This window comes from Gastrolobium bilobum, unplaced genomic scaffold, assembly GCF_033153095.1.
Source record: "Gastrolobium bilobum isolate Gb01-03AN ecotype WA unplaced genomic scaffold, APGP_CSIRO_Gbil_v1 utg1425, whole genome shotgun sequence".
Lineage (NCBI taxonomy): Eukaryota > Viridiplantae > Streptophyta > Magnoliopsida > Fabales > Fabaceae > Gastrolobium > Gastrolobium bilobum.
In genome coordinates, this window is record NW_026898713.1 from 359,671 (window position 1) to 371,458 (window position 11,788).

Consider the following 11,788-nt stretch of genomic DNA (forward strand, 5'->3'; position numbering starts at 1 on the left):
GTAGAAGAACACAGACAAAGTTAGTCCCTAGTTCCTAGTCCCTACACACAAGCCATAATGCAGCGCAAAATTTGCAAAGAAAGGTGGGATTGAGTCTCACCAAATGTTTTCAGTCCAGTGACTGATATAACTGTTTTATGATATGAAAATGGAAATCCAACATCAACCACATCTAAGACTCTGGAAGAGTAACTAGTTGGAGATGGAGGAGAAATAAAACCAAAAGATAGGTTCTGAAAAATTGGTGATGAAGATAGTAATGGAGAACAACCGCTTCTATGCCTTTTATTATGCTTTAGTGGAAAAGTTTTCCACCAAAAAATATATATATTGTTGTGGACAACATAACAACAAGTGATACACTTAAAAGATAAAAGGATAAACTACTTATCTCATCCCTCAACAGACTCAATCCTATGACGATTTTACATCTACAGGTAATCCGGTAATCCGTTTTATAAATAAAGGGTTAAGCAAGTACACACTCTGAATTCTTTATTCTCTTGCCTATCATTGACCACGCATCCCATGCCGTATTATTATTGTGCACAGTAATCCGTTACCCCTTTCGGTGTCACTTCCATGGACTCTCGTGATCATACCAATCCAAGATACAAATACCAACTTTATGTTGAACAGGATCGAACATATATTAACATGAAAAATGCATCAAAGGTCACATGGGCTAACCAATTATGCTAATTAAGAATGCAAGCAAAACGAGTTACCTTTATTACTAGACCCTTAAGACACCATTAAAAAGCCAGATTCAATGCCGCAGAAAAGGGCCACCCCCTGCGTTTTTGGCACTGCATGGACTCCTTACTCATCTTTGATCTTTGTGTTCAGTTGTTTACTCTTTTCTTTTCTCCTCCTACATTTTCAATTTTATATATATATATATCCCTTGTGAGTTTCCAGTTTCCACATTCAACTTGAAAATAAAGACTAAAGAAATAAAAACAAAATAACATAGAATAATACACGATATACGGCCTTGGTCAAAACTCAAAATCAACTCCTAAGATTTACATCTTGCTTTAAATGAAAGGCATCAAGTAGTAAAGGAAACATATATTAATAATATTTAACAATTAAGGCACAAACAAGCACGAGAAAGAACATGGGATGGAGATCATACACGCATTACTCACTAGCTTTGACACAAACACAATGTGCAAAGGGTGAAGAAACAGAGCTTTTTTTTTTTCTTCTTCTTCAGCAAAACAAGCTAAGCTAGCGTAGAGACCTAAAGCTAAACAAACTTACGTATATATATATATATATATATATATATATATATATATATATATAGGGATATGTATCTCTTATGTCACTGCAGATGGGAAAAAGTACAATAACATGTTTCTTTTTTTTTAGAATAGGATACAACTACTTATCCTATTAAAGATTTGTTGCAACTTTTCTCGTTCAGCAGTGAAAGGACAACACGGACCCATATATATATGTATTCGCACCACAATCAATGGTGAGGCACTTGTTTGGTTACCGTGGCAAAGAATGCAAGTGTTGGCTAGAGATAAGGAAGATTGAGTATAAAGGAGACAAATTAGTCAGAAATTTTATATGTTAGGTGTATTTGACTTTTTTTGCAGAAGACACGTAAATGAAATTAGCAGCAAGCTTTCTTTAATGGCTAAAAGCCGAACTTAAGCGGGTTGGACGCATGAAAATCAAGGATTGGTTCGCTTACAGAAGATAGAATTCAAATAAATATTAGTCGCTTAGACAAGAAAAAATGCATTGGAATACGAATACTGGGAACATAATTTTATTTTATTTTTTCTGAATTGGCCCATTTCCACTTATCTTTTCCTCGTTTTCTGGTGATTTTCCATTGGAGTTGCAGAAGGAAAAAGAATGGACACATGGGTTTAGATATGTGTGGAGCCCACACCTCACAGTTATCAATTGGTCAAACTAGCCCAACTGCACTAAATGGGTCGACACAACTCACACAATGTCTATGATATTGAGATCACTAGTTCTTTCATTTATATAAAATTTACGTAGTTCATTATTAATGAATAGGACATTTCATTACATTTGAATTTCTCAATAATCTATGAACTCATATTATATGCTTCAAGAAACTATCCCCACATACTAACACAAGACTTTGCAGTATGCTTTTTTTCTCACTCGCACACTTCCCTGGGAAAACTTCTTAGGAAGTCACCCATCGCAGAATTGCTCCAAGTCAAACACGCTTAACTATGGAGTTCTTTCGTTCCGAAAAGTAGATGCATCTTGTTAGTATAGGTAGTACCAATTAATTCTTATAAGCTTATCCCAAACTGTGCAGTCTCATACCTGCACAGTCTTTGAAATCCCTCTCTTTCGGGTGTCGATTCGATTCATTCATGCATGTAACCTTGCTGGAAGCCTGTCAGAAGCGCTCCTTGTCCGTGCCTATTTGCACCGGCGATCACTCCCCGCCCTCGTCAGCGCTCGGGATGTTACATGCCCACCAGCTTCCGTCTGGTTCATCCTCGAACCACACATCGTACTAGAAGAGAGGTTTGCTCTGATACCACTTGTAATGTCCGGCCGCTTCAAGAATCAATGACTATCCCCACATATGGAGTTCTTTCGTTCCAGGCTACCAAAAAGTAGATGCATCTTGTTAGTATAGATAGTACCAATTGATTCTTATAAGCTTATCCCAAACTGTGCAGTCTCATACCTGCACAGTCTTTGGAATCCCTCTCTTTCGGGTGTTGATTCGATTCATTCATGCATGTAACCCTGCTGGAAGCCTGTCAGGAGTGGCTCCTTGTCTGTGCCTCTTTGCACCGGCGATCACTCCTCGCCCTCGTCAGCGCTCGGGATGTTACACTCAACCCACCTCTAGCTAATTACTACGTTAACTCAAACCAAACTCGGCTAAGATCTTATGACATGAGACTATCACCAATGAGTTAAGTTAAAATTGATTCAATATCATGTCTCAATCAAAAATCTTAAGACCTTGTGTTTATGACTCTTCCATTTATATAGACTTTACTTAATTTATTATTATTAGGGATTAGTGTTTGTCTTTTTAAAGAATATAAAATTATATTATTTTAGTCAAAACTATTATGTTTTATAATGAGAGAAACATAAATTATGGGAAAGAAAGTGAGAGATTTTTTTAATTTAAATATTAAATAAAAAATTAATTTTAACTAAAATAATTATCCCTTAGCTTTATCACTCTAAATATCCTAACAACGTCAATTGGTGTAGGCCTGTGGTTAGAACATAAATAGTTACACTATACAGATTCAGCAAGAAGCGAACCGCTACATTTTCTCTTCTCTAATTGATTTATGTGTAACTAGCTTTATAGGATTAAATGCATACATACATATATGAAAGTAAATAGATATATTACCATTGGTTATTACTTTAAACTACTTATGGGTTTGATTATGATATCCCTAAAAATTATTTTTCTTTCTTTTGATTGATTTCATATTTCTGTAAGATGATGTTTGAGTGACACAAAAAGTAAAAGTGATCAATCAAAGGAGGAGAAAGATAAGTAGAAAACTCAATAAAAGATTGTAAAGGCTATCAAGAGCAAAGAAAAAGCTCCTAAAAATAACTATTTCATATATTGTTAAGAATATTAATTTGTTAAAAAAAATGCTTAAGAATTTTTGTAAATTTATATCTTTTTTATTTTAGTTTACAATTTGATAGGTCTAGAAAATCTTATAGGCTATGTCAGGGTTTTCATTTTTTCATAAAAGACAAGATGAAACCTATAAATCAACCTTTTGATAGGCTAAAAGGGCTTTAAAATTTTTATGTAAGCTTAGATTATAAAGGCTAAAATTTGACTTAACCTAATTCATTTACACCCTACTTAAATCACAAACCAAAAAAAAAAGTACAGTAAATAGGTGGTCAAATGAATTTTTTTTGTCACATCATTATTATTTTGCACTGTTAATAAAAGTTCAACTTCAAAGTTCAAAGTCCTACAAATTTACCTTGGCTAAATAACATAAGATAATTTTTAAGTAAAAAATTTAAAACCCATCATTAATCCCAAGTTAAAAATTTTATTTTTTTTAAATAAAACAACTTTGTTTCTATATCTATTTAGGGAAAAATATTTATGTAGAATTTTTTTTTCCTAAACCCACTCACATAATGGGAATGTGGCACAAAAGTTTTTTTTATGCAACAAAAACATAAACATTAAAGGGTAAATCTCTTCTCATGCACAAATATCATATGATGGGACCCATCATGTTTAAAAAAAAGGGTGAGAATTTCAGTGAATGTGTAGGAGAAAAATCTTCACTTATATGAGAAAAGATTAACCCAACATTAAAACACATCTATTTATTATGTTATAAAGGGCTCGTTTGGTGGACATGATAGGATAATGACAGATGTAATAAGAGAGTTGGATAAAGATAGAAAAGAATATGGGCATGATAAGCTGATATCATATCATGTGTTTGATGTGCACTATATTAGCAATTTGAGAGGATTATATTATCCCATCATGTGTTTGAAGTTAATTGGATATCATCAGGATATGATAAAGATAGACTAAAATACCCTTTTTAATGGAATATCATATAATTTTTTATAAATTAAATTTTAAATTTTTTAATTTATTTTTCCAATTCTAAAAACTAATTTTTGGACTCCTGATTATGATAAGCTTGAGCTCATATAATCGATTAGATGGACCATGTAATCGATTATATCATTCAATTAACGTCAAATATTGACCTATTAATTTTTGTTTTAAAAAAATCACCTGTTTTTTTACAACATGCTTCTTTGTATAGGCTTTCGAATAGTTTTATAATGTTAGTATACATAAGGTTTTAAGACTAATAATAATTGTACGATTAGCGAAAAGATAATCATACTTTTTGTGTCGACAATATGCATTGATATTAATTAATTCTTCCATTGGTTTTTTGAAGAAAAAGGACAGAACTACGAGGACCCACAAAGATTAACACCCTAAAATATTTGTTACCAACTCATTCAATGAGATGTCATTGCATAAATCTCGAAAATTTATATGAAATAAAACTAAATACTTGATTCGGACATCTGAGTCAAAAGTTATGACATTCTAAAATTTTACGATTAAACTATTAACTTTTGTGCCACATATCACCACGTGAATGGAACAAAGTCACGCGTGAGACGCGACTTAGCCCAAATTGTGACTTTGTAAGGCGTGACCAATCACGCCTACCTAGGACACGACTGCTGTATATTTGTAAATTGGTTTCAAAATATTATGTTTTCGTAATTTCTTATTTAAATAATATATTTAAATTTTTTTTGCCACGTTTTTTTCCCTTTTCTTCTTGCAATGATAACTTGTTCATAATTATTTGGAAAATAAGTGTTGTTTGCACGATGTTTTCATGGTTAACCGGAGGTATTACTTATTAGCCCTTTGGTATTAATCAATTAGTTTCCTTGGACAAACACGCTAAACTTTGTCACCGGTGGAAGTTGTGAAAGTAACATTGACCTTTCTAAAGCCGTGGATTGCGTTGGCACGTGAGGTGATGAATTTGCAAATTAAACCAGTGTCCATGCTATTTTCTATAAACCCAACAAGTACAAAAGTTCATTTCGTCATTTTGTTTCTCAGCCTAATATTCACATTCTGCGGGTCACGAATGCGAAGATGATGGATGAATTCGCTACTTCCGCCTGATCAATGATAGGTTAGTTACCTACATAACCATTAATGTAATACCAAAGTAACCTTTTATATATATATATATATATATATATATATATATATATATATATATATAGGGGTTTATACTTCTTATGTAACATAAGATGAGAATTTTTGCAACACACACATACTCAGGTGGGCCCCATTGAGAAAAAGTAAATTAAAAAATTAAAAATATTAACACACAAAACGATGTGAGTGTAGCATAAGAAGACTCTTCTTATGTTGCATAAGAAGTATAAACCTCGTGTGTGTATATATATATATATATATATATATGCAACTTGGTATTGATTTGTGAAATTATGATTCTCGATACTTAACTAATAGTCTAGTTTTGAGTATGATAAACCACAGATCATATCAACAAAGTGACAATGCTCAACATGTCATCAACTTTCTTGCTACATTGTGAACAAAATATAGAACTTATATTTATTTAAGGGAAATCATTATCTCCTTCTACATGAGATAAGAACTTTTTCCTACACAAATTCGTTTTCCGTGCCAATTAATTTTTCTTTTCTTTTTTAATTTAAAACGTGGGACCCACATTTAACTTATCTCTACTTTTTTTCTCTCCTACTATCCTACAACATAAGAAAATATGCACCCTTTATTTAAAGCACCACCGACCTCACCCAATTTTTAGAAAATTCTTTAGCAATGAAGTTTTCAAAACTATAACCTTTTATAGTTTTATCCATGTTCGGCTTCGGCTTCGCTACTAGAGCTGGTCATGGCTTTGTCTTAAAATTTTGTAGAGTGTGGATTTTAATATGATCTTTTTGTTTGAGTATACAAGATACTAACTCGAGCTCTTGCAAATAGTGCATAGACCTAAGTAGTTTTTGTTAGAAATTTTATAATTATTGTGGGTTTCAATCAATTGTAATTTTTCTTGTTTTAATAAAAAACGGATTAAGACATAATCCATATGGAGTGCAATATAAAGCTAGTTTAATTAAGTAATCATTTGTTTTGTGTTTGGATATCTGTAAACTGATTAGTGTGAGACTGTGCGTAATAGTATAAGCCTAACCCATAAGCTCATGATGAGAATGAGACTAGAGTTAATAAATTTGGCTAGGTCCCCTCTGCATTTACAGTGTGTTGAAAAATCGTCACTCCACAACTTGCCCCATTGAAAGTTGTGAACATAGAGTGATGTGAATTATAGAGAAAGATCATGGTCCTTTAACCTTTGCAGGGATATCGGAGCAAGAACTACAACTGAGATATCAAGAATTGTGTCGTCAACAAGTAAGCCTAAACCCTTTGGTGTTCTAATTTCATATAATCTCATCTTGAAATTTATTACATTTGGTATCAGAGCCACGATTATATGATTTAGAATCCAATTATTTACTTTATACATGATTATAATCTTTTGGGTGTTCCCCCCTTTTTAATATGCGATTCTTTAATAAAGAAATAAAATCAAAACCCTATTGAAGATGGGTGAGTTGAGAATGAATCCAATCATAAATAAAAGGACAAAATCTTGCATAGATGCTTAAACTCTACCTTGAAAACCCAGCGACTATAGTTATAACACCTATAATGTAATTGTTGCAATTTGTTGATTGGCCTTTAATCTTGTTCTTATAAATTTCAAGGTTAAACATATATAAGGTTTGGAACATGTTATGGAATACTGCAATTTGGTTGTTTGATTTCCTGGTTAAATAAACAGTATATTGAATGCTCTCGATTTTCGCTAAAGTATGGAAGCCCATCATGATATTTTATTTTATGTTTGTAGAAATAGCCAACACACATAAAACAAATATTATCCAATATTTTTGACATGATTAATTTTGAAGAAACTTCTTTTGTACTGAAATTGAAATTCATAATAGATTGCAATTTTTATGTTGGATTTAAAAGACGCTTGTTGGATTTGATTGAAAGCTTATATTTTTATGTTTATGAGTATGGTCAGTGCAAATATTTGGACAAAAGTAAATACACTATTATTGGTGTATTTGGGTCTTATTTTAAACTATTTGGAATGGATAGTTTAAGTAAAAGTTCTTTGGTAGTCATGTGGGTTATATAACATCCGACATGAATCCATGATACCTTCGTTAAATGCATGAATCCATGATACCTTCGATAAATACTACTTCATTTAGAGTTAGGCGTTATTTGTGGATGCAATTTCTATGGTTGATTTGCTGGTTAGGAAAAAGACCCATTTGGATCCCTTGAGTGTAGCTCATCCGTGGGCTATAATGTGTAGGGCACTTGTGAGCGCAATATCAACCTAATCTTCATCAAATATTACATGTGCGGTGCTATATTTTATTATTTTCTCTAAATATATCTTGAAGAAAATTATGATGATAAATTTTGTTATATTTAGCATCAAGTAATGATGTGACTTGGATGCAATTTTGATAATAGTGTTGATTGCTCTGAGCTTCTAATGCTTGCTTTAATATTTTGTTTATTGCGGTGCATGCTTTCGCTTGAATTGTTTAAATGCAAAATTTGTTTGGGAATGCTATTATTTTGAATTCATTATCAGTAAATATGTTGCACCTTGTGGATTTGATCATGGTTTTGGAAAAGAGAATGTTATTATATTTAAACATATCTCTGTGTAAGAATTTTCATGAATTACTATAGGTAATTACCACCAAAGTGGGATTGCTTAAATTGGTTTGTGAAAATTTCTTTGCAAAATTTGAGAAATAATTTTAGTTATTTCATGCAATTACCTGCCCAAAGAGGGTAATTGTATGCTATAACTGTGAACTTATTTGGGATGAAGTTAATGAAGGTGCATTGGTCTAGGTGATTTGTTTGCCCAAAGGGGACAAATCTCTGAAGCTAGTGTATGCTCACTGATCAACTTTTCTTTGAGGTTGTAGATGAAGTTATTGGAGGCTCATTGGTCTAGGGATCTATCTGTCCAAAGGGGATGGATTTTCGAACCCGATGTTGTGCTCATTGATTAACTCATATGATGTTTTGACCTTGGTTTGTGCATTCTGCCCAAAGAAAAATGTACTATTTTGTTGGCCTTGTTATGACAACCTGTTTTGCTCAATGATTAACTCATCATGAGCAACTTCTTCTTGAGGTTGTAGATGAAATTATTGGAGGCTCATTGGTCTAGGAATCTATCTACCCAAAGGGAATAGATTTTCAAATCCAATGTTGTGCTCATTGATTAACTCATCTGAGGTTCTGTCCTTGGTTTAACCTTGGTTAGTGCATTCTGCCCAAATGGGAATGTACTATTATGTTTGCCTCATTATAATATCTTGATTAAATTGAATGTGTATATTGTCCTTTAGTTTATTCTGATGCATACCTGTTTTGCCTTAATAATGAATTTCTATGTTAGTTCCTTTAAAAAGATCTGAAAACGCGTTTGATTCAATTTGAAATTAATATTTTGAAATATTTATTTTAATTCTTTATATGCATAAATATTTATTTGAAATTATTTGCTCTCATTCATATTTAATTTTGTGAGCTCTTATTCATGTTTAATTCTGTGAAAATTATTTATGATCCTTTTTTTAAAATTTTAATTAATGAAAATTATTATAGATATGATGATTATAATGTTAGTATTTACTCTCCAAATTTTAGCTTAGATTTTATGTGCTTTGTCAATTAAGTTTAATTAGTGAACTAAGATATATAATTGTTGATATTGGAGATTAAAATTTGTGACACAAATTGCAGTTTAGTAAATGCAATATGAATTTGGAAAACATATGCTATAAGGTTTTTCATATTATTTAGGTATGATTATTCATAATGTTATTTGTGAATCGTCAGGGTTCTTTGTTGATAAAAACTATTGTTTGCAATTATCTGCTCAAAGGAAGTTATTGTATGCATCAATTTTGAAATTTGCATTGAGTTAAAATTTAAAATAATGTTAAATAATTATGTACTTACTCTGCCCAAATGAAATTTTATAATATGCTAATTATTTCGTTAAAATTATTTCATTGCTCATAATTAACATAATTGCATTTTTGTAATAAATATTCTTATGATATAAATGATAATAATGTCATGATAAAATTGTTGATTGTATTAAATTATAATAAATAAATATGAGATCTAGATTTTTTATTATGAATTTTGATCTTAATAGGTATTACGTTAAAGTTAGCTTATAGTTAATGTGGAGAGTATACTTGATATTTTCTTTAGCGGAAGAGATATAATTGATTTTGGGTGATATTGAAGTTATTATGGAGTCAATGGAAGATATGTGCTTAGTTTTTTATATCAGGATACGAGTTTGTTTTGAAATAAACTATCTATAAGGCCTCTTATAAAGTTTTTTGATTTTTATCTTGTTTGGATCACCTTGAATTTTAATTTTAATTTTGGTGATGGAAAAATAATGTTAAACTCTCAAGTCACTGGCTATGAGTTTTATTTAATTATATGTTTTGTGGATGACTTAATTACTAAGTACATGACCCTTTAATCGAAAGACTTAGGCCCATGATATTTAAAATGCATGTGAAGAAGATGGGTATAGTGAGTTCCCTTGAATTAGTTGATTAGTGGGAGTATGAATTATTTATTATCTTACAGTGTTGAACCATTTATTTTGGATATAATTGATGTTTGGAAAAGATAAATTATTTTGGAGCAATTGATAATGCTTTGAGTTTTATTATTGTATATATTGAGTACATGTATTTATGTTTATCAATTGAGAAATATTTTAGAACTCAGTGTCGTTGGGACCACCATGCCTGTGGTTGACACTATATTGAAATTTGAGGCATGATTTTAGAACTCAGTGTCGTTGGAACTATCATGTCTGTGGTTGACACTATATGGGAGTTTGAGACTTAATGGTGTTGTTTATAACACCCCTAACTTAAATAATTTAATTAATTACTTTCAATTAAGTAATTAAACATGTATTAATGAGTAAAATTAAGTATAGGGCCTAATTAAGTGATATGGGGTCACTTTTGAGGTAAAAAGTGTACTCAGTTAAAATTAAGGGGTATAAATGGGTGTAGGCAAAAGTACCCAAAATATAAAAATGAAAGTGGAAATATTCCTAGAAAAATATTCCAGACATTTGGGTAAAGTTTGGTAATTAATGGAGTTGAATAGATAGACGAACCAATACCCGCTTAAAGCCACTTAACATATGTTAAGTGACCAAGCAACAAAAAAGAAGAACTCAAATCCCTTCCCCAACCCGTCTTCCCCAACCCGTCGAGCCACAAGAAAGAAAGAAAGAAAGAAGAGGAGGAGAAGAAGAGAAGGAGAAGAGGGAGGGTGGTCCAAACCCTAGCTCCATCATATCTCAACCAAATTCATCCATTCCAAAGCCAAAAACGTAGGCAATCATTCCCTCATCCCAAATCCTAGCTTAGTTTTGAGTGAGAAGCTTTGTGGAGAGTGATTTCTCCCTCCAAAGATTTCGGTCCTTTGGTGTTTTGAGGAGTTTTGTGGCACCTCCACCCATGGGAGCTTAGGAGGCCTCTATTGCTTGGTTATGTGACCTATTGTGGTAAGTTTCCACTTCTCCAACCTTGTGTTCATGGAGTTTTCTAGAGGTTGAAGATGATGAATAGTGTTTTTTGGGGTTTTATGAGTTTGAGTTTGATGGAGGCTTGGTGCCTTTGTAAATGTTGTTAGTGATGATAAATAAATGGTAGAAATGAGTTTAGATTGTCATTTGAGTATGGTTTGACATTTGAGTAAATTATGCTTGAGATTAAGGATGCTCTTGAATGTTAAGATATTGTTTGATTATAGAATTGATTGTGTTCCTTGTATTAATATGATTGAGGCAAGAGAACCAAGTGGAGTGACCAACCCTAGTGGTTGTGTGCAATTGAGGAAAGCTCAAGAGCAAGGTAAACCTTTGGACCTTGGGGTTGATCCCATTGAGTGTTCCACCATACTCCGTTGAGAAGAAATGGTTTATGAGATGTGATATGTAATTATGATAGTAATTGTATGCTCATGCATTGATTCATGCATTGATACATGTTATGATTGATTAATGATTATTGGTTGATGTTTGATTGTTTA